The 20,040-nt window shown below is 38.1% G+C and overlaps 2 long non-coding RNA genes across 7 annotated transcripts in view; one reads left to right on the top strand and one right to left on the bottom strand.

Annotated features, from left to right (window-relative positions):
• Positions 1–20,040, top strand: part of LOC109079741 — a 32,020-nt gene that overhangs the window by 3,351 nt on the left and 8,629 nt on the right. For 2 of the 6 annotated variants that reach the window (XR_006157952.1, XR_006157954.1), the window contains exons 5-6: positions 12,260–12,345; positions 14,733–15,760. This is a non-coding gene — a long non-coding RNA (uncharacterized LOC109079741). Of the gene's footprint in view, positions 1–12,259; positions 12,346–12,520; positions 13,779–14,732; positions 15,761–18,105; positions 19,671–20,040 lie in introns of those variants that run through there. The other 4 variants (XR_006157953.1, XR_006157956.1, XR_006157955.1 and 1 more) reach the window with 4 other exon arrangements.
• Positions 14,588–15,874, bottom strand: LOC122141580. The gene is made up of 3 exons (XR_006157941.1): positions 15,534–15,874; positions 15,107–15,167; positions 14,588–14,827 (listed from the first exon to the last, which is right to left on the bottom strand). It is a non-coding gene; the product is annotated as an uncharacterized LOC122141580 (long non-coding RNA).

Genomic DNA, 20,040 nt, shown 5'->3' with positions numbered 1-20,040 from the left:
GCCTGACTTTTGTGGCACTTTGTTGAATGTAACAACGACAATTTAACGTAAGCAATAGTGAGATTTGAAATCGGGTCTCCTAGATAAAAGAGCAATGCATTATTCACTGCACTTGTTGAGTTGAAGTGAGTTTTGGACAGAATTTTATTGAGGGCTTTGTATGGTGTTTTGAAAAACTGTAATTTGGGGGGTTTGAACCAAGACACTCACATTTGAAGGCAAGCAATTATCCTCAGCACCACAGAGTTTGTGACAACAGGGTTTTATTACGAACTTGTTTTATATGATGGAAAGCAACTAACACTAACATTAATTGACCACCCTCTGAGGTACAGAGTTTGTGTGAAGTCAGGTCTCCATGATTTAAGTGCAATGTCTTATCTCCTGATGCACTGAGTCTGTGGAGTCGTCAGGTGTTGTAGATGGGGTTTTATTTAGCGCTGTCTTTCACATGGATGTGTAGTGTATTGTATTGTATTAAATAAGCATTCGTGGCAATGAATAAATCCAGTCAATGTATTAATAAATCAGTCAGAATCAAATGTACAAACAATCATAATTATCTTTAAGACCTTTATTGATGTCAAACTCAAACTTATAAACAAAAAAAAACATCATCATTTGTTATTTTTATTATTTTTATTTATTTTAATAAGAAACATAAAATTTCTTTTTTTGTTGTTTAAGTCATTTTTATATGTAAAAATAAAAATTATAAACAAAAAGCTTCAGGTGTTTTCAGCCCACGCAGGAAAGTGGCTCAGGGGAGATGCGTCGGGAGCAGGATCAGACAGCACTGTTCATACTGCAGCTTTTACACCTGAGATCGCGGCCAGATGCACGTGTATGTCCCACAAGGTGGTGCTGAGTGCTGACTGATACTAGATCTCATCTCGCAGCTCGGCATGCAGGCACACACGTGTTGTCCACAAGGTGGTGCTGAGTGCTGATATACTGATCTCATCTATTGTATTTGTTCTTTTTGTTGTTAATTTTGATTAAGGGTTTTTTTATGTTTTGTTCATATTTTTAGCTGTTTATAAAATAACCTGTCAGTGTTTGCTATAAATGCATGAGTGTTCAGTCAATCTGACCAGCGTTTGTTGTGGGTAGATCCATCAGACTCACTTTACACCTGTTCTTCCACACATCACCTCCTCCTCCTCCATCCAGAGCTTCAGATAGAGGCTCAGAGCAGGATGTGGATTGGGAAGCACTCACTATTCAGATGCTCCTCAAGAGGGAGCTGGAGAATCCATCCCAATTCGCCAAAACCAATCAACCATTAAAATAAATACTGCTTGAGTCTGCAAAAAACACAGAGACAACACACAAAAATCACTGTTTAACTGTCAACAAACATGATCACATGCCATGTAAATAAAATAAAAACAAATACACAATCTCATGTACCCAAACATCTACAAAATCGTGAAAGCTTTTGTTCTGTAGTTTGTGTGTGTGCTTTTGAGTGTCAACACATAACATTTAATTCAGTTTCACCTCATCCACTGAGAGCTGATCAGGTGAATTTAGATAAACTGGACAGATCCATGTTTCTCTGCTGGCTCGTACAAAGGTAGTAGATTTGTTGTAAAATACATGAGATTTAAATCTAAGACTGGCCACCTTGTCCTTTGTCCTGAATGAAAGCTGATAGATTTGTTGAGCACACGAGGAAGCAGATGACTGAGTCTGCTCGTAAGTGAAACTGAGATTTGTTGTAAAATACATCCGCCTCCACTAGGCGGCGGAGGAAGCGCGCTTCACGTTCAGTCTGAGCGCTTCCGATGAGTGAGACAGAATGACGCTTGTTGTGAAAACAATTGCAGACCGTTTTTTAAAATACAGATCCTGCAGATGACAGCTCAGTGACAGTGTTTTTTAGTATCACTAAACAGCATCTATTCCAGCACATAAACAAACAAAACCAATAAAGTGCAGGAATGGAAGAGTCACTGTAAGTAACTCCACACACTGGCAGCGCTTTTCTCTTGGTCTAAACATTGAAGTACTTTACTCTTTGCACTTAAGTCGTTATTTACTTAATAGCCAAGTATTGATAGAATATGATGTGTCAGTTATTTCTTCTGATTATGTTGTAGCTGTGCCTCCCGCTGTCAGTTATTGTATTATGTTATGATTTGTGTTATGATGAATTTCATGTTGTGTTGTGTTTTTTAATATGTCTCCACGCGGACACTAAAACACAAACACGCAAAAGATTAGTGAATGTGCTTTTTTTTTCTACTTAAACTCTTGTTTAAATAGGGCCACTTCTATTTGACAAATAAGTGTGTTGAAAGTCGTTGTTCACATGCCTTTGTCTTAACTGGTGATATATCTAATTTTGTATTCAAATTAGATGTACTATCATAACATAAGGCCTGTGTTTATCTCTATTTCTACTCTACATAGATTAAGGCTGTGATGTGAACAATTCAAGCTCTGGGACTGTGGTCCAATGCCTGTGTTCTTATGTACTGTTAATCTATCATTTTTTCAATTCTCAGATGTACTATAGAAGTTAGACTGTGTTACTGTGTTTATACCGCGATTGTAGAAGGGATGTGTTTGGAACAGCAGCAGAGCTCTGGGACGTCGGGAAGACTTTCACTGTAATGATTGGACATCCGCTCGTAGACAGGTAGATAGACTTCGAAACTATGTTTTGTTTGTTGGTGTAACACTAACCATGTAGGTTCCATCATTTTTTTTTTGGAGGTGACTCCTCTAGAAATCAAATGATGGTAACCTGAAACAGGTGGGGAAGGGCGGCGCGGAGCTGAAAATTATACAGGCAAAATTTTATTTTTTTTTCTGTTCAAGATAGTATAACCCCTGCTGGACATGGTGCCGGGGCTCGTGGGGGACCCGAATCGTCCCATCCCTTCATTCACACCAACACTCACTCATAACGCGGAGATCTGGCTGGGATTCGAACCAGCAAACCTCTGCAACCGTGAGGCAGTGCTCTTACCTGTGAGCCACAGATCTCTTGGTTATGAACATGTGAAGGAACTTATATTTCACTGTTACACCCTAGCATGTGCTTTTATAATAAACCAGTTAAAGCGTGTTGGAAGTTGGCTGATTGTTGTTTCACGTGAGGATGGGATTTGAACCCATGCCTCTAATCACGTCTGTATCATCCGAAAACCTTCTTCGATTAACCACCAACCCATTGTGGTTTTCACATTTTGTGCCTGGCTTTTGTGGCACTTTGTTGAATGTGAAGGAACTTATATTTCACTATTAACCTACATGTGCTTTTACAATAAACTAGTTAAAGCTTTGGCAGAGTATATTTCGAATCACTCCTTCACTCATATAGCAGTGATCTGACTGGAATCGAACCAGCTGAAACATGAGACACCTCTGAACCATGAGGCAGTACTCTTACCTGTGAGCCACAGATCTCTAGTGTGAACGTGTAAAAGAACTTATATTTCACCGTTCACCTGTGACATAAACCAGTGAAAGTTTAAACATGCTGCAGCGGGATTTGAACCAAGCCTTTACCATAAACCCTCGTTCTCCAAACCATGTGTTTAAACCACTAGTGCCATCGTGGCTTTCACAATGAGGGCTGTTGTTTGGGGCATTGTTGGATTTAATGACAGGCTTTGTGGGAAGCACTGTGTTTGGGAAGCAAACGCTCAACCACTAAGCCACAGAGCTGAGGGTGTTTGTTGCAAAAGTTTGTTTCAGGGGTCATTTAGATGTTATGTTTAGCTACAGCATTAATTAAGAGCTGCAAGTTAACACAAGTAATATTGAGATTTGAGCTCCTCCAAGATTAAAAAAGCAACGCTTTACCTCCTACAGACACAGCATTAATACTACTACAATTTAACACAAGTAACATTTTTAATCTTCTGAGACACTGACTCTGTGGATTTCAACTATGATTTGATCGTGATATTGAGGACTTTTAAGGCAAATGATTAACCTCTAGTGCCACAGATTTGTGATTTTGTGTCTTGTTAAATTTACATTGTTAAAACAGAACGAGGATTATTGTCATTTATGAGATTTGAATTTACCTCTGTTGTAGTTTTGTTCTTCAAAGACCTCTGCATTTAGAACCCACATCAATCAGTTTTTTTTTTTGTAGTGGGATTTCAGCACATGTGAAAACACAAGGCTCAATCCACTGAGCTTTAGAGCGAATTTTTGTTCACATAGAAATATGATAAGAATGTGTAAATGTATTTATTTTTTTATGGGTCATCTGCTTTTGTCTCCGTAGCGCCAACATTGCTCTTTTAGAGTTTCTTTTGTAGACCACACAGATCTAACCACTAAAAAAATGGTTACGATTGAACAAATTTCTTTTGGAGGTGTAATAAACACATTGATTATCCAAGGAGGAATTCATCAGGTGCTTCATCTTCGCTGGCGTTGGAGCAAGTTTTGATGTCATTTGTCTGGATGTCTTTGTTATTATTTGGCTGCTGTCGATTGGTCTGGTGACTAGGCATAGAGATTTTTGTTGGTTGGGTGAGTGGTTGAGTTGAGATTGGGTGTGTGCCGTGGGGGATGTCTTTTAGGTGTTTTATAATTTGTAAGTCATGTGTCTTGTTTGTTTGGTGGGTTTGTTTTAGTGTAATGGCCGCGGCCGCGGGTAGTGAAATTATGTTGTTACATAAGACTTAAAACTGTTTTTTGTGGGAAAAAAAAAAATAAAATAACAGTCGACCGTAACTAAAGTCTGTCAATGCGTTTGTTTACACTGTTCTCCTTGTATCTTTGAGTTCTAACGTGCGCCAGCTAGACTTTTTCTGATTGGTTAACATTTCTCAATCCCTACGTGAGTTTCCTGTGTAGAACAGCCGATCATTTGTTTATTGAAATCAATCGTTTTTACAATTAATTAGGAAATCATAGAAGTGTCAGTAACTACCTGTAATGTAACTCCCTGTATTCCTAAAGTGGTCTCGTTCTTAGCTTAGTTCCGATGTGTTTCTTGAGTTAGGTGGGTTCATGGTCCTTTTTAATAGTGGCTCAGCAGGAGCAGCGATTAGGTCTTGCTTATCAAATAACGTGTCCAGGAGAAAGGGGTAAATGAGGGGTGTCAACCTCCAGCCCCTGAGAGGGCCGTAGCCACTGGCAGAGTTTAGTTCTAACCCTGCTCCAGCGCCCCACCCACATCATGTAGTTTTCAAAATAAGCCTAAAGTGACTTAGATTAGATTGGATCAGGTAAGCCGGCGGTGTTAGTTGAACGCGCAGACACGCGCGTTACGAAGAATTACTAAAACTGTGCAGGACTGTGGACTCCAGGAACTGAGGGTGAACACACTTGCTATAAAGGCACGAAGTGTTCAGTCCAACTCTGACCAGCCGTTGTTACTGTGTAGATCAGTCAGACTCACTTTACACCTGTCTTCCAAACATCACCTCCCCATCATCCATCCAGAGCTTCAGATAGGAGACTCGGAGCTGGAACTGTGGATTGGGAAGCACTCACTATTCAGATGCTCCTCAGGGAGGGAGCTGCGAGAATCCATCCCAATTCCCCAAAAACTAATCAAGAATTAAAACTAAAATGCTGCTTGAGTGCTGCAATAAAACACAGAGACAACACACAAAAAATCACTGTCTTAACTGTCAAACAAAATGATGATACCACATCCAATTTAAATAAATAAAAACAAATACACCAGTCCTCATTTACCCAAATACAAGAATCTTGGAAGGCCTTTTGTTCTGTAGTTTAGTTTGGTGTGGGCTTTTGAGTTCAAACACAAAACATTTAATCAGTTTCACCTCATCCACTGAGAGCTGATCAGGTGCATTTAGATAAACTGACAGATCCATGTTTCTCTGCTGGCTGTAACAAAGTGTTAGATTTGTTGTAAAATACATGAGATTTAAATCTAAGACTGGCCACCTTGTCCTTTGTCCTGAATGAAAGCTGATGAAAGCAGTTGTTGTTCCGCTCCACTAGGCGGCGGAAGCGGCTTCATTATGGGTATGGTTTTTTGATAATTTTTTTTAGGGAAATCCAGCATTTTGCAAATAAACACAATTTGCTTTGCAAAGAAAAACTCGACTTTCAAACAAACGCAAAGTGATTTGCAAATACAAAATTCTATTTGAGAGAAAATGCAGAGATGTGACAAATATATTTATAGTGTGTTACAACTGTGAGACTCATTTGCATTTTTATGAGGAATCTTGGTTTGATTTTCTCACAAATGCATGCAGGCAGATTTTCTCACATGGGTCAAGTTGGATTTTCTGACAAATGCAATTGAGCAAGTTTATTTTCCAAAAACAGCAGATGGCTGTTGTTGGTCAATTCACTAATTTACGCGAGATCCGAAACATCTGTTTACCTTTTCAGACCAATATGAGAAGATATCCTCGTTATCCAGAGTGTGTCTTCACCTGTGTAGCGCACCAACATCCAACGGGCAGAAAAAGAAAGTAGGCTAAATTCTATGTTGAAGCTTGACGTTTTGATGGCATTTTTCGGGGGCATCTACTGTACATGCTTACCTGGCTGACCTCAGATCATTAACATGTGAACAGAGCGCTAGCGATAATGAGGTGAAACATGAGAAACTTTACCTCTCCTCACTTTTATATGGATTATATAATCAGAGAATATTTGTTTTCAATTTGAATTGGTTTTAAAATTAGACATTTTAGGCTTTCTACACATAGATGTACCATGTATGTGAGGCACATATTCACTGAGATTCAGGTTGTTTTATTCAAGAAAGTTCCCAGAGGCTGAGACGGCAGAGAGTGTGCCCTGTTTGTTTTCTTTATTTTACAAAAGTACATTGTTTTGTTGACTATACACAAATAAACACAGACCCTTTGCAGTTTCAAACGATGCCATACTCATATCTGTAATTTAAATTATTTTTGTGATCATCAACAAAACAGGACAAAATGCACCGGCACAGTCTTCGACCCCAAAGATTAGTTTCTAATCATTACATTATCCTTCTGAAATACTGGTAAACCACTATTTATTAAAATGCTGAATTTATTATTATATCAGCGTGAACTTGATCTTTCTCCCAAATTCACAGGACAAGAGTGACACCAGAAGATAAATATTCATCATGTTGATTATCTAAAAAATACATAATTATTTTAGACACAAATGATTGCACAGTGTTAAAACATTTAAAAAGTTTTAGATTGTACTAAATAATGTGATTTGCTTTAAAAATGTTATTAATAATTAATGACCTCTTGGGTGATATTGCTATATCTAATACTAAATTAAATTGTCTAAGCTTTCATTTTTGCTACACAATATTTTTGTTATACATTGAACAATTTTATTAACATGTATATATTCTATATCCCGTGATCCTACAGAGGATAAGAGGTATGGAGAATGGATCAGTTTTTATAGGGAAAGACCGCCTAGTTAAATGTTTAGCCATGTCACTACTGATTTTTGAACTAATCAATCATGTTACCAACTTTACAGCCCTTATTGTGAATTTTACTGACACTAGTAGGGTCGCTTAGTGAAAACATCTAAATGGTTAATTATATAGTAAGACAGAAACTCACCTGTTCCCCGCTCATGTTGGTCTGCTGTATTCCCCTGAAAGGTAAACAGGTGTTTCAGGTCTCAGGGACTAGCATAAATTGATGGACAGCGCCATCTGCTGTTTTTGGAAAAGATAGTTGCTCAATTGTAGTTGTGAGAAAATCTGCTTTTTAACGCATGTGGGAATATCTGCCTGCATGCATTTGTGAGAAAATCAAGCCAAGTTTCCTCACAAAATGAGTCTCACAGTTGTAACGACACACTACATATATTTGTCCATACCTCTACATTTTCTCTCAAATAGAGTTTTGCATTTGCAAATCACTTTGCGCTTGTTTGAAAGTCAGTTTTTACTTGCAGAGCAGATTTTGTTTATTTACAATACGCTGGTGAACAACATGTGCAGACCGTTTTAAAATGACAGAATCCTGCAGATGACAGCTCAGTGACAATGTTTTTAATATCACTAAACAGCATCTATTCCAGGACATAAACAAACAAAACCGATAAAGTGCAGGAATGGAGAGTAAACTGTAAGTCAACTCCCACACATTGCAGTGCTTTTCTCTTGTTCTAAACATTGAAATTACCTTACTCTTTGCACTTAAGTCGTTATTTTCTTTAATAGCCAAGTATTGAAGTATTGATGTGTCATTATTTCTTCTGATATGTTGTAGCTGTGCTCCGCTGTCAGTTTTATGTTATGTTATGATTTGTGTTATGATGCAATTTCATGTGTTGTTTTTTAATATGTCATCCACGCGGACACTAAAACACAAAACACGCAAAAGATTAGTTGATGTGTTTTTTTTCTACTTAAACTCTTGTTTAAATAGGCCACTTGCTATTTGACAAATAAGTGTGTACTTAAGGTAGTTGTTCACAATGCCTGTGTTCTTATGTACTGTTATATATATACTAGTTTTTCAATTCAAATTAGATGTACTATATAAAGTAATGTCTGTGTTTATTTCTTTCTCTACAGATTAAAGGACTGTGTTTGAACGAAGCAGAGCTCTGGGACGTGTGGACAGACTTTCACTGTAATGATGGACATCCGCTCGTGGACAGGTAAGACTTCTACTTGTGTTTTTGTTTTGTTTGTGTACAAAACATGTAGGTTACCATCATTTTCTTTTTGGAGGGTGACCCCTCTAGAAAGTAAATGATGGTAACCTAAACAGGTGGGGAAGGGACGGCGGAGCTGAAAATTTATACAGCAAAATTTTATTTTTTTTCTGTCAAGAAGTATAACCCCTGCTGGACATGGTGCCGGGGCTCGGGGGGGACCCGAATCGTCCCCATCCCTTCATTCACACAACACTCACTCATATCGCGGAGATCTGGCTCGGGATCGAACAGCAGCAACCTCTGAACCATGAGGCAGTGCTCTTACCTGTGAGCCACAGATCTCTTGTCTGAGATGTGTGAAGGAACTTATATTTCACTGTTCACCTGCATGTGCTTTTATAATAAACCAGTTAAAGCGTGAAGTTGGCTGATTGTTGTCACTGAGGTGGGATTTGAACCCATGCCTCAATCACAGTCTTATCATCCCAAAACATCTGATTAACCACCAAACCCATTGTGGTTTTCACTTTTTGTGCCTGGCTTTTGTGGCACTTTGTTGAATGTGAAGGAACTTATATTTCACTATAACCTACATGTGCTTTTAAACTAGTAGTTAAAGCTTTGGCAGAGTATATTTCGAATCACTCCTTCACTTATATAGCAGAGATCTGACTGGAATCGAACCAGCTGAACCATGAGGCACCTCTGAACCATGAGGCAGTACTCTTACCTGTGAGCCACAGATCTCTAGTGTGAACGTGTAAAAGAACTTATATTTCACCGTTCACCTGTGACATAAACCAGTGAAAGTTTAAACATGCTGGAGCGGGATTTGAACCCAAGCCTTTACCATAACCTTGTTCTCAACCAATGTGTTTAACCACTAGTGCCATCGTGGCTTTCACAATGAGGGCTGTTGTTTGGGGCATGTTGTTGGATTTAATGACAGGCTCAGTGGGAAGCACCTGTGTTTGGGGACAGACAACCCCAAACGCTCAAACCAGCTAAGCAACACAGAGCTGAGGTGGTTTGTTGCAAAAGTTTGTTTCAGGGGTCATTTAGATGTTATGTTTAGCTACAGCATTAATTGAGAGCTGCAAGTTAACACAAGTAATATTGAGATTTGAGCTCAGGCCTCCAAGATTAAAAAAACAAAGCTTTACCTCCTACAGACACAGCATTAATACTACTACAGTTTAACACATGTAACATTTTTAATCTTCTGAGACACTGACTCTGTGGATTTCAACTATGATTTGATCGTGATATTGAGGACTTTTAAGGCAAATGATTAACCTCTGTGCCACAGATTTGTGATTTTGTGTCTTGTAAATTTACATTGTTAAAACAGAAAGAGATTATTGCATTTGTGAGATTTGAATTTACCTCTGTTGTAGTTTTGTTCTTCAAAGACCTGCATTTAAACCACACCATCAGGTTTTTTTTTGTAGTGGGATTTCAGCACATGTGAAAACACAAGGCTCAATCCACTGAGCTTTAAGAGCTCATTTTTGTCACATAGAAATATGAAAAGAATTGTGTAAATGTATTTATTTTTTTATGGGTCATCTTGCTTTCGTCTCCGTGAGCCAACAGCTCTTTTAGAGATACCACAGCTAACCACTAAAAAAAATGGTTACGATTAAATTTCTTTTGGATAAAAACAATTCATTATCCACAGGATTCATCAGTGCTCATCTCAGCTTGATCAACTCATTCTGAGCTTAAGCCTCATAGCGGGACTAGAAAGATTCTGTGTTTGTTATGAGATGTTGCAGGGGAATATGCTTATATTAAATCTGTTTGATGAGTAATGAGTGAAATATTGTACCAAATAAACTGTTGCGGGAAAAAAAATACAATCGATTTATTAACTAAAGTCTGTCAAATGTGTTTAAGTCTGTCTTGTTTTTAAATGCATTAAACTGATAACACCAACACAACTTGTGAACAGCATCGTTTGTTTATTGAAATCAAGTTTTATATGAATTAGAAACATAGAACCCAGTAAACCTACCTGTAAGTTTCTAGTATTCCTAAAGACCTTGATTAGCTGTTCCATGTGTTTTTAATCAGGTTGGAGTTAAACTCAGGAAAGTGGCTCAGCAGGAGCAGGATTCTGTCCTGTTTATCAAATAACCTGTCAGAGTTTGCAATAAATGAGGGGTGTCAAACTCAGTCCCTGGAGGGCCGTAGCCCTGCAGAGTTTAGTTCTAACCCTGCTCCAGCGCACACATCATGTAGTTTTCAAATGAGCCTAAATGATTAGATTAGCTGGATCAGGTGTGTTTAATTAAGGTTATATCTAAACTGTGCAGGACTGTGGCCCTCCAGGACCTGAGTTTGACACCCTTGCTATAAATGCATGAGTGTTCAGTCACTCTGACCAGCGTTTGTTCTGTGTAGATCAGTCAGACTCACTTTACACCTGTTCTTCCACACATCACTTCCTCCTCCATCCAGAGCTTCAGATAGAGACTCGGAGCAGGATGTGGATTGGGAAGTCCTCACTATTCAGATGCTCCTCAAGAGGGAGCTGGAGAATCCATCCCGATTCCCCAAAACTAATCAAGAATTAAAATAAATGCTGCTTGAGTCTGCAAAAAACACAGAGACAACACACAAAAATCACTGTTTAACTGTCAACAAACATGATACACATCCATTTAAATAAATAAAAACAAATACACAGTCTCATTTACCCAAATACAAGAATCTTGGAAAGCCTTTTGTTCTGTAGTTTGTGTGTGTGCTTTTGAGTTCAACTCAACATTTAATCAGTTTAACCTCATCCACTGAGAGCTGATCAGGTGCATTTAGATAAACTGACAGATCCATGTTTCTCTGCTGGCTGTAACAAAGTATTAGATTTGTTGTAAAATACATGAGATTTAAATCTAAGACTGGCCACCTTGTCGTCTTATGAAAGCTGATAGATTTGTTGAGCACACGAGGAAGCAGATGACTTTGATTCTGCTCGTAAGTGAAACTGAAGTGCAGTTGTTCTTTCGCTCCACTAGGCGGCGGAAGCGGCTTCACGTTCAGTCTGAGCGCTTCCGATGAGGGACAGAATGACGCTTGTTGTGACAACATGTGCAGACCGTTTAAAATACAGATCCTGCAGATGACAGCTCAGTGACAGTGTTTTTAATATCACTAAACAGCATCTATTCCAGCACATAAACAAACAAAACCAATAAAGTGCAGGAATGGAGAGTCACTGTAAGTAACTCCACACATGGAGCGCTTTTCTCTTGTTCTAAACATTGAAGTACTTACTCTTTGCACTTAAGTCGTTATTTACTTTAATAGCCAAGTATTGACGTTTTGATGTGTCATTATTTCTTCTGATATGTTGTAGCTGTGCTCCGCTGTCAGTTTTATGTTATGTTATGATTTGTGTTATGATGAATTTCATGTGTTGTTTTTAATGTGTCTCCACGCGGACACTAAAACACAAACACGCAAAAGATTAGTTGATGTGTTTTTTTTCTACTTAAACTCTTGTTTAAATAGGCCACTTGCTATTTGACAAATAAGTGTGTATTAAAGTAGTTGTTCACATGCCTGTGTTCTTATGTACTGTTATATATACTAATTTTTCAATTCAAATTAGATGTACTATATAAAGTAATGTCTGTGTTTATTTCTTTCTCTACAGATTAAGGGATGTGTTTGAACAGAAGCAGAGCTCTGGGACGTGTGGACAGACTTTCACTGTAATGATGGACATCCGCTCGTGGACAGGTAAGACTTCTAACTTGTGTTTTTGTTTTGTTGTGTTTTAAACATGTAGGTTGCCATCATTTTCTTTTTGGAGGGAGACTCCTCTAGAAATCAAATGATGGTAACCTGAACAGGTGGGGAAGGGACGGCGGAGCTGAAAATTTATACAGCAAAATTTATTTTTTTTTCTGTCAAGAAGCATAACCGCTGCTGGACATGGTTCCAGGGCTCAGGGGGGACCCGAATCATCCCCACCCCTTCATTCACACAACACTCACTCATATCGCAGAGATCTGGTTGGGATCGAACCAGCAACCTCTGAACCATGAGGCAGCGCTCTTACCTGTGAGCCACAGATCTCTTGTCTGAGTGTGTGAAGGAACTTATATTTCACTGTTCACCTGCATGTGCTTTTATAATAAACCAGTTAAAGCGTGAAGTTGGCTGATTGTTGTCACTGAGGTGGGATTTGAACCCATGCCTCAATCACAGTCTTATCATCCGAAAACATCTGATTAACCACTAACCCATTGTGGTTTTCACTTTTTGTGCCTGGCTTTTGTGGCACTTTGTTGAATGTGAAGGAACTTATATTTCACTATTAACCTACATGTGCTTTTAAACTAGTTAAAGCTTTGACAGAGTCTATTTCGAATCACTCCTTCACTCATATAGCAGTGATCTGACTGGAATCGAACCAGCTGAACCATGAGGCACCTCTGAACCATGAGGCAGTACTCTTACCTGTGAGCCACAGATCTCTAGTGTGAGCTTGTAAAAGAACTTATATTTCACCTGTGACATAAACCAGTGAAAGTTTAAACATGTTGCAGCGGGATTTGAACCCAAGCCTTTACCATAACCTTGTTCTCAACCAATGTGTTCAACCACTAGTGCCATCGTGGTTTTCACAATGAGGGCTGTTGTTTGGGGCATGTTGTTGGATTTAATGACAGGCTCAGTGGGAAGCACTGTGTTTGGGAAGCAAACGTTCAACCACTAAGCCACAGAGCTGAGGGTGTTTGTTGCAAAAGTTTGTTTCAGGGGTCATTTAGATGTTATGTTTAGCTACAGCATTAATTGAGAGCTGCAAGTTAACACAAGTAATATTGAGATTTGAGCTCAGGCCTCCAAGATTAAAAAAACAACGCTTTACCTCCTACAGACACAGCATTAATACTACTACAGTTTAACACAAGTAACATTTTTAATCTTCTGAGACACTGACTCTGTGGATTTCAACTATGATTTGACTGTGATATTCTTGAGGACTTTTAAGGCAAATGATTAACCTCTGTGCCACAGATTTGTGATTTTGTGTCTTGTAAATTTACATTGTTAAAACAGAAAGAGATTATTGCATTTGTGAGATTTGAATTTACCTCTGTTGTAGTTTTGTTCTTCAAAGACCTGCATTTAAACCACACCATCAGGTTTTTTTTTGTTTTTTGGGATTTCAGCACATGTGAAAACACAAGGCTCAATCCGTTGTTGTTTTTGAGCTCATTTTTTGTCACATGGATATATCCACTGAGTTTTAAGAGCTCATTTTTGTCATTTTATGGGTCATCTTGCTTTCGTCTCCGTGAGCCAACAGCTCTTTTATATGTACTAGAGATACCACAGCTAACCACTAAAAAAATGGTTACGATTAAATTTCTTTTGGATAAAAACAATTCATTATCCACAGGATTCATCAGTGCTCATCTCAGCTTGATCAACTCATTCTGAGCTTAAGCCTCATAGCAGGACTAGAAAGATTCTGTGTTTGTTATGAGATGTTGCAGGGGAATATGCTTATATTAAATCTGTTTGATGAGTAATGAGTGAAATATTGTACCAAATAAACTGTTGCGGGAAAAAAAAATACAATCGATTTATTAACTAAAGTCTGTCAAATGTCAGTCTTGTGTTTAAATGCATTTAACATAACACCAACACAACTTGTGAACAGCATCATTTGTTTATTGAAATCAAGTTTTATATTAATTAGAAACATAGAACCCAATAAACCTACCTGTAAGTTTCTAGTATTCCTAAAGACCTTGATTAGCTGTTCCATGTGTTTTTAATCAGGTTGGAGTTAAACTCAGGAAAGTGGCTCAACAGGAGCAGGATTAGACATAACTGCCTTTTCCTCCAGCTGCTGTATTATTTTATTAATGCAGATACACTTATTGTCCACAAGAGAGAGCTGACACACTGATCTGATCTCATGCATGTCAGTAAAAAAAGCTTACATTAGACACAATATTAATGTTAAGTTGTTTTATCAGTCAGCAGTTCATAGATTACATATGTTAACAGTATTTTTTTTAATGATCATTTATCAAATTAACCAATACATGATCTGTGCTCAATCCGTCCATGGTTTAACATGAACTAAAATGTGATATCTGTGTCTGTAGGTCTGTAGAAGCCAAAGTCTCAGTCCTTCATCTATAACCTCATGATCATCCAGAGCTCAGAGCTTCACATCCTCCTCATCCTTACTAAGAGCTTCCTGTGGGGGGAAAGTGAAATGAGAGAAAAGTATTTCAGATGCTGCTGTATTTTAAGCAAAAGGGTTTTATGGAGTCTGGAATCACATGATACAGACCATATAAATTCAATTAATATTTATCTGTTGGTTATAAGAATCTGCTTTTAACTTGTGTGTTTATTTTCTGCAAAATAAATGTCTATTGTAAATGAAAAATATCATATATGGTCTTTAAGAAGCACCATCTTTCAAGCACACATTAGATTTAATCATTAGAGAAATACTACTGTATTGTTTCACCTGTTCAAACTCACTGTCCAGATGCTTCTCAAGGGGAGATGGTGAATCTGATCTCCTACATCTGCTTATTATAAATATTAATAAAATTCGCCATTAGACACTATTACCGACATGATGATATCAGTCTTCAGCTTATAGATTAAATATGTCAACAGACATTTTGATACAGGCTTTAAAACAATTTGTCCAAATCTGCCCTGTCTTCCAATCAAGCTTTATACTAAAAGCTACTTGAGTTTGTAAACAACGACACACAAGCACATTAAAATCATTGTTTAACTGTGAACACACGATACACATTCATTTAAATAACTAATACACATCTGCTTTACCAAACTAAGAGTCTCAAAGAAACTTTGTTCTGTATTTTATGTTTACACTTTGACCATGTGCTTCTGAGTTCAGCACAACATTTCATCTGTCTTACCCCATCAGTTGAAAGCTGATCCAGTTCGTTTATCTAAACTAGTAGAATAATCTGCTGACCGAGACCATGACAAAATCATATCTTTTGTTGTAAAATAAATGAAGTTTAAATCTCAGAGCTAGTCTGCAACTAAAACTAGAAACTGGAGTGTAAGTTTCCATCCGCTCCACTGGGTGGCGAAAGCAGTCAGTTTGACAGCTTCAGATGATTGGTAACATGACGCTTAACACCTGCAGACAGTTTTAAACACAGCTTCTGAAGATGACAGCTCAGTGAAAGTATGTTACTAAACCAGGGATCTCCAACCCTGCTCCTGGAGAGCTACCAACCCTGCTCCAACACACCTGTCTGTAATTATCAAGTAGCCATGAACACCTTGATTAGCTGCTTCAGGTGTGTTTGATTGGGGTTGGAGCTGAAATCTGTAGGATGGTAGCTCTCCAGGAGCAGGGTTAGAGACCACTGTACTAAACAAAACATATTATCCAGCTTATCAACAAATAAAAGCAACGTACAATGCGATAAAGTGCAGGAAACGAGTGTGACGCGACTCACCTGAAAGCGTCCTTTCATACAGTGCATTACTTTGCATTATCTTCATTCAGTCTATTTACTTTAAGACACAGAGTTTGTGAACTTTCATTTGGATTGTATATTTTATGCTGACACTACTCAAATGAGGTTGTGACATTTAATTTGATGACTTCATAATTAAATCTGCCATTGCTTACTTCCAAGTATGATCTGCCGGTCCAGGAGGCATCAATTTCAATTCAGGACCAGGAATTCATCTGTCCATTCATTCCCTTACTTTTACATCTCCTGTTGGGTTTCATGGAAGAAAAAGACATGCAAGTTTGGAATGGCATGATGAATTTTCATTTGTGTGTGAGCTATTCCTTAAACAGATCTCCTCAGCTGTGTGCCAGTCTGAGGGTTATACTGACGTGATTTAGTAAGCAACAATACCAGGATCTGGAACGTGAAAAAATAAAAGGAAATGGGAGAGGACGAGGCCCACACAAATAAATGAGGAGAGAATTCCACACATAGATCCAGGGTCAGGGCATGGTGGGAGACAGACGTCTGTGGGGGATGTGCTGCCCTTCAAATAAAGAAAGAAAGAGTCAAAGGGTCCCCTAGATGAAAAAACAAGGTATCACTAAAGACTGGCATTCTATACAGATTATAGGGATAACTAATCCGAGCATCCTGATACTCTGAGAGAAAGACTGACTGGGGGACAGAAGGAGATTTCCCAGAGGTGGAATGTGTAAAACACGCACCCAGTGAGATGAAGGGAAAGGACAGGAAAGTTTTTCCATGCCTGGGTCAATGTGGCTTAAATCCAGAACATAAAAGATGCCGGCTGACTGCCTGTGAGTGTGTGATTTGAAGCCCATTGTATACCTACCAGCAATGCTTTAAAGTGAACTTCCTAACAATATTTCAGGAGGCCCTTTTTCTATAAATTAGAATGACAATGGAGAAGCTAATGGTAGTACTGTATATAAATAGCTGCTTACCAAGTCATCCCTCCATCACTTTTCTTCTCTATAAAGTCATACCAAGGGGGACCAGGAAGCCACATCTGACTACCTTGTCCTCCTTTTTTTTTTTTTTTTTTATTATATCATAGTAGTTTTTTTTTTTTTTTTTTCACAATTGTTCATTATCATCTATGGATGCATCTCACTAAAAATGTCCGGTTCACTAAGGCTGCATTTATTTGATCAAACATACGATAATAACAGTTATATTTTATTAAAATTTTGAATAACAATAGATTTTATATATAATAAAATATTTTAAAAATGCTATTTATTACTTTGATGGCAAAGCTGTAGTTCCAGCAGCCATTACTGTGTCACATGATCCTTCAGGAAACATGCCGATTTGGTGCTCAGGAAAACATTTATTATATTCCGTTTTTATTATTTGATTACATAATTTATTACTGTATTATTGTATTATGAATACAGCTGAGCAGCTGTATATATTTTTATTGTAATTAAAGTAAAGGGTGTAACAGTCTTACTGCCAGTATGGAAAAATATGCATCATTTATGGAAATAATCAAACTAATTTTTTGTTAGGTCATTGACATTGTGCTCCAAAAGATGTTAACTGAGTTCAACTTATTGTAGTAGGAACATTCTGTAAATGACAGATCATTTCTCTGATTAGTGTAGAGTCATTCTTCTGATGGATGTTTCTTATGTGAGTTTCTCTTTGACAATGTGCATGACCTCAAAGCACCAGACTGGAGGTGCCCACACTCCCAATTTCCTCCTATAGAAAAGCAGGGATCGCCTGGCAACTGTTTCCAGGGAAGCTCCCGCTGGCAACTTCCTGGTCACTCCCTCTCTGTAAATAAACACAACTTCTGGATCTGACTAATGGAAGTCTGATTTCCGCTCCATCCTACTCTTTCCTTCCTCCTGTGACCTTCTTTATAGTGTATGCACTTGAAGTATTGAATGTATGCGAAACACTCTTTTCACGTCACATTGATGCCTTAAGTCAGGGACCAGCTAATAATAACACAGACCAACTGCATCCTCCTTTTCAGACATCCCCAGGATGGGGGCCCATCAAAGGTGACCCAACCCAATGACGGAGCCACATTGTCATGAAAAGGGCTGGTGTGGATCTCCTGTCCTGGCTCCATCAGCTCTACAGTAGCAGGCTCTGGGCTATCAGACCAGGGTGAGAAAGATGATCCTTCTCCAGGTCAAAGGTCACCTTCACACTGAGTGTTTCCTTGTAGAGGTTAATAGACTGTTTCACTGTTCATGATTGTTACTGTTTTATAAATCTATTTATTCATGATTTCACAATAAATATGCTACATACAGTGTTGGATGTCTGCATGGAAAATCTGAAAGATATTTCTTCACACACTAAAATGCTACAACTGCCTGTTTGAAATGAGGAGGTTTTAAACACGTCGAACATAAATGAGTGTATGGACTGAAAAAGAGGTAGAATTAAACAAAGGATTTGTGGAGAATGGTACTGTCAGCATCAGATGAGAAAAATAAATTAGATCATAATATTGGAGGAGTTACCTGTTCAAACACACAAGGTCCTGTTTTTCCTCCCGGGGATAGACTCCAGTTGGTACCAGGCTGCTGATAAGGAGGTGCAGAGTGTCCTGTGTCCTGACAACTCCTAAATCACTTTCAAGGACACACACATACCTCACAATAAAAGAGAGAGTTCAGGCAACATGGGCAAGATTATGCAAATGTTATTCTGATGGTTCAGAGACACCATGCAGAATGTCTGACATGTCAACCCTGTTTTGAATCTGCTGCATTCTTTTGTTATGTTGCCTGTACTCCTCTGCCGTTTTAAGCTTTGAGTTTTAATGTACACACACACACACACACACACACACACACACACACACTGGCCACCTGTGCCTCTGAGGGCATGTTCAGTCTCTCCATTTATCATTACACCATAACTATCTCACTAACAAACCAGGTATCACCCCTCCAGGAAAACTGTTAAAGACTTTTCCATGTGGGAGTATGACATGCTGGTGAAGTCTTGAACAGAGAAACATGTAGTTAATTTTGTGAAGTAAAATTTTGTGATTTTGTGAAGTGAAGTGAAATAAAATAAAATACAACAAAATTATTTAGCAGAAAGCTTTCCTGATAGTTTTTCTTTTACAAAAGTAAATGGGTACTGCACCTGTCATAATCAAAAAAATGACCAAAAAATTGTCTCTTTGCCCAATTGTCTCTATGATGTTCTGAGCCTAAATATGAATTTAATTAAATTAATCATCTAGATTAAAATATTTAGATTTTTTGTGCTTGGATCACAACAAAATGTAAATAATAATAATAATACTATTCTATTAAATTAATACCTAAATCTATTACTGTACATATGCACATTATTCTATATATATATACACTATCATAATTTCATTCGTTTTTTTTGTGTTTTTTATTTTAATTTAATTTTATTGTTTTTATGTGTAGGCTATATGTGCCTTTGGTTTTCATATTTTCTGTTTGGTTCAGCTTAAAAAATAATAACCCCAACTGAACTTTCTCTTTACAAGACAAAAAATGTCACCAACACCCTGTGAATTAATAAAGTATTTTAGTTAAATTGTCTTTGTTGCAGGATGAATCATTTAGAAATGTTCAAAAATTCAAGCTGCTTGTTTTTTTGAATCACAAAGCAACCTCAGATAACTGGAACATGGAATGTGAGCGCTGGACATCTACAGTACACACTACACACTTTTCACATATCTGAAGAATGCATGCCGTCAATCTCAAGATAAATTCAATAAAGAAGCTTTAGAAATGGTATTCATCATGAGGGAGGCTTGGACCTGCCTGGTCAGTGCGTGGCAAGGCATCTCAGAGAGTGAATGAGCGCCTGCATTCTTGGAATGCTCTTACCATTGTGGCTCTTTAATGAGGCAGGGTGAGTGCGTGCTCTTCCTGTGACAAACCATCGCACGACTGAGCTAACG

The sequence above is a fragment of the Cyprinus carpio genome, chromosome A4 (assembly GCF_018340385.1).
Source record: "Cyprinus carpio isolate SPL01 chromosome A4, ASM1834038v1, whole genome shotgun sequence".
Classification (NCBI taxonomy): domain Eukaryota; kingdom Metazoa; phylum Chordata; class Actinopteri; order Cypriniformes; family Cyprinidae; genus Cyprinus; species Cyprinus carpio.
The sequence above is the reverse complement of the archived record's forward strand: the minus strand, read 5'-3'. Positions and strand labels throughout refer to the sequence as shown.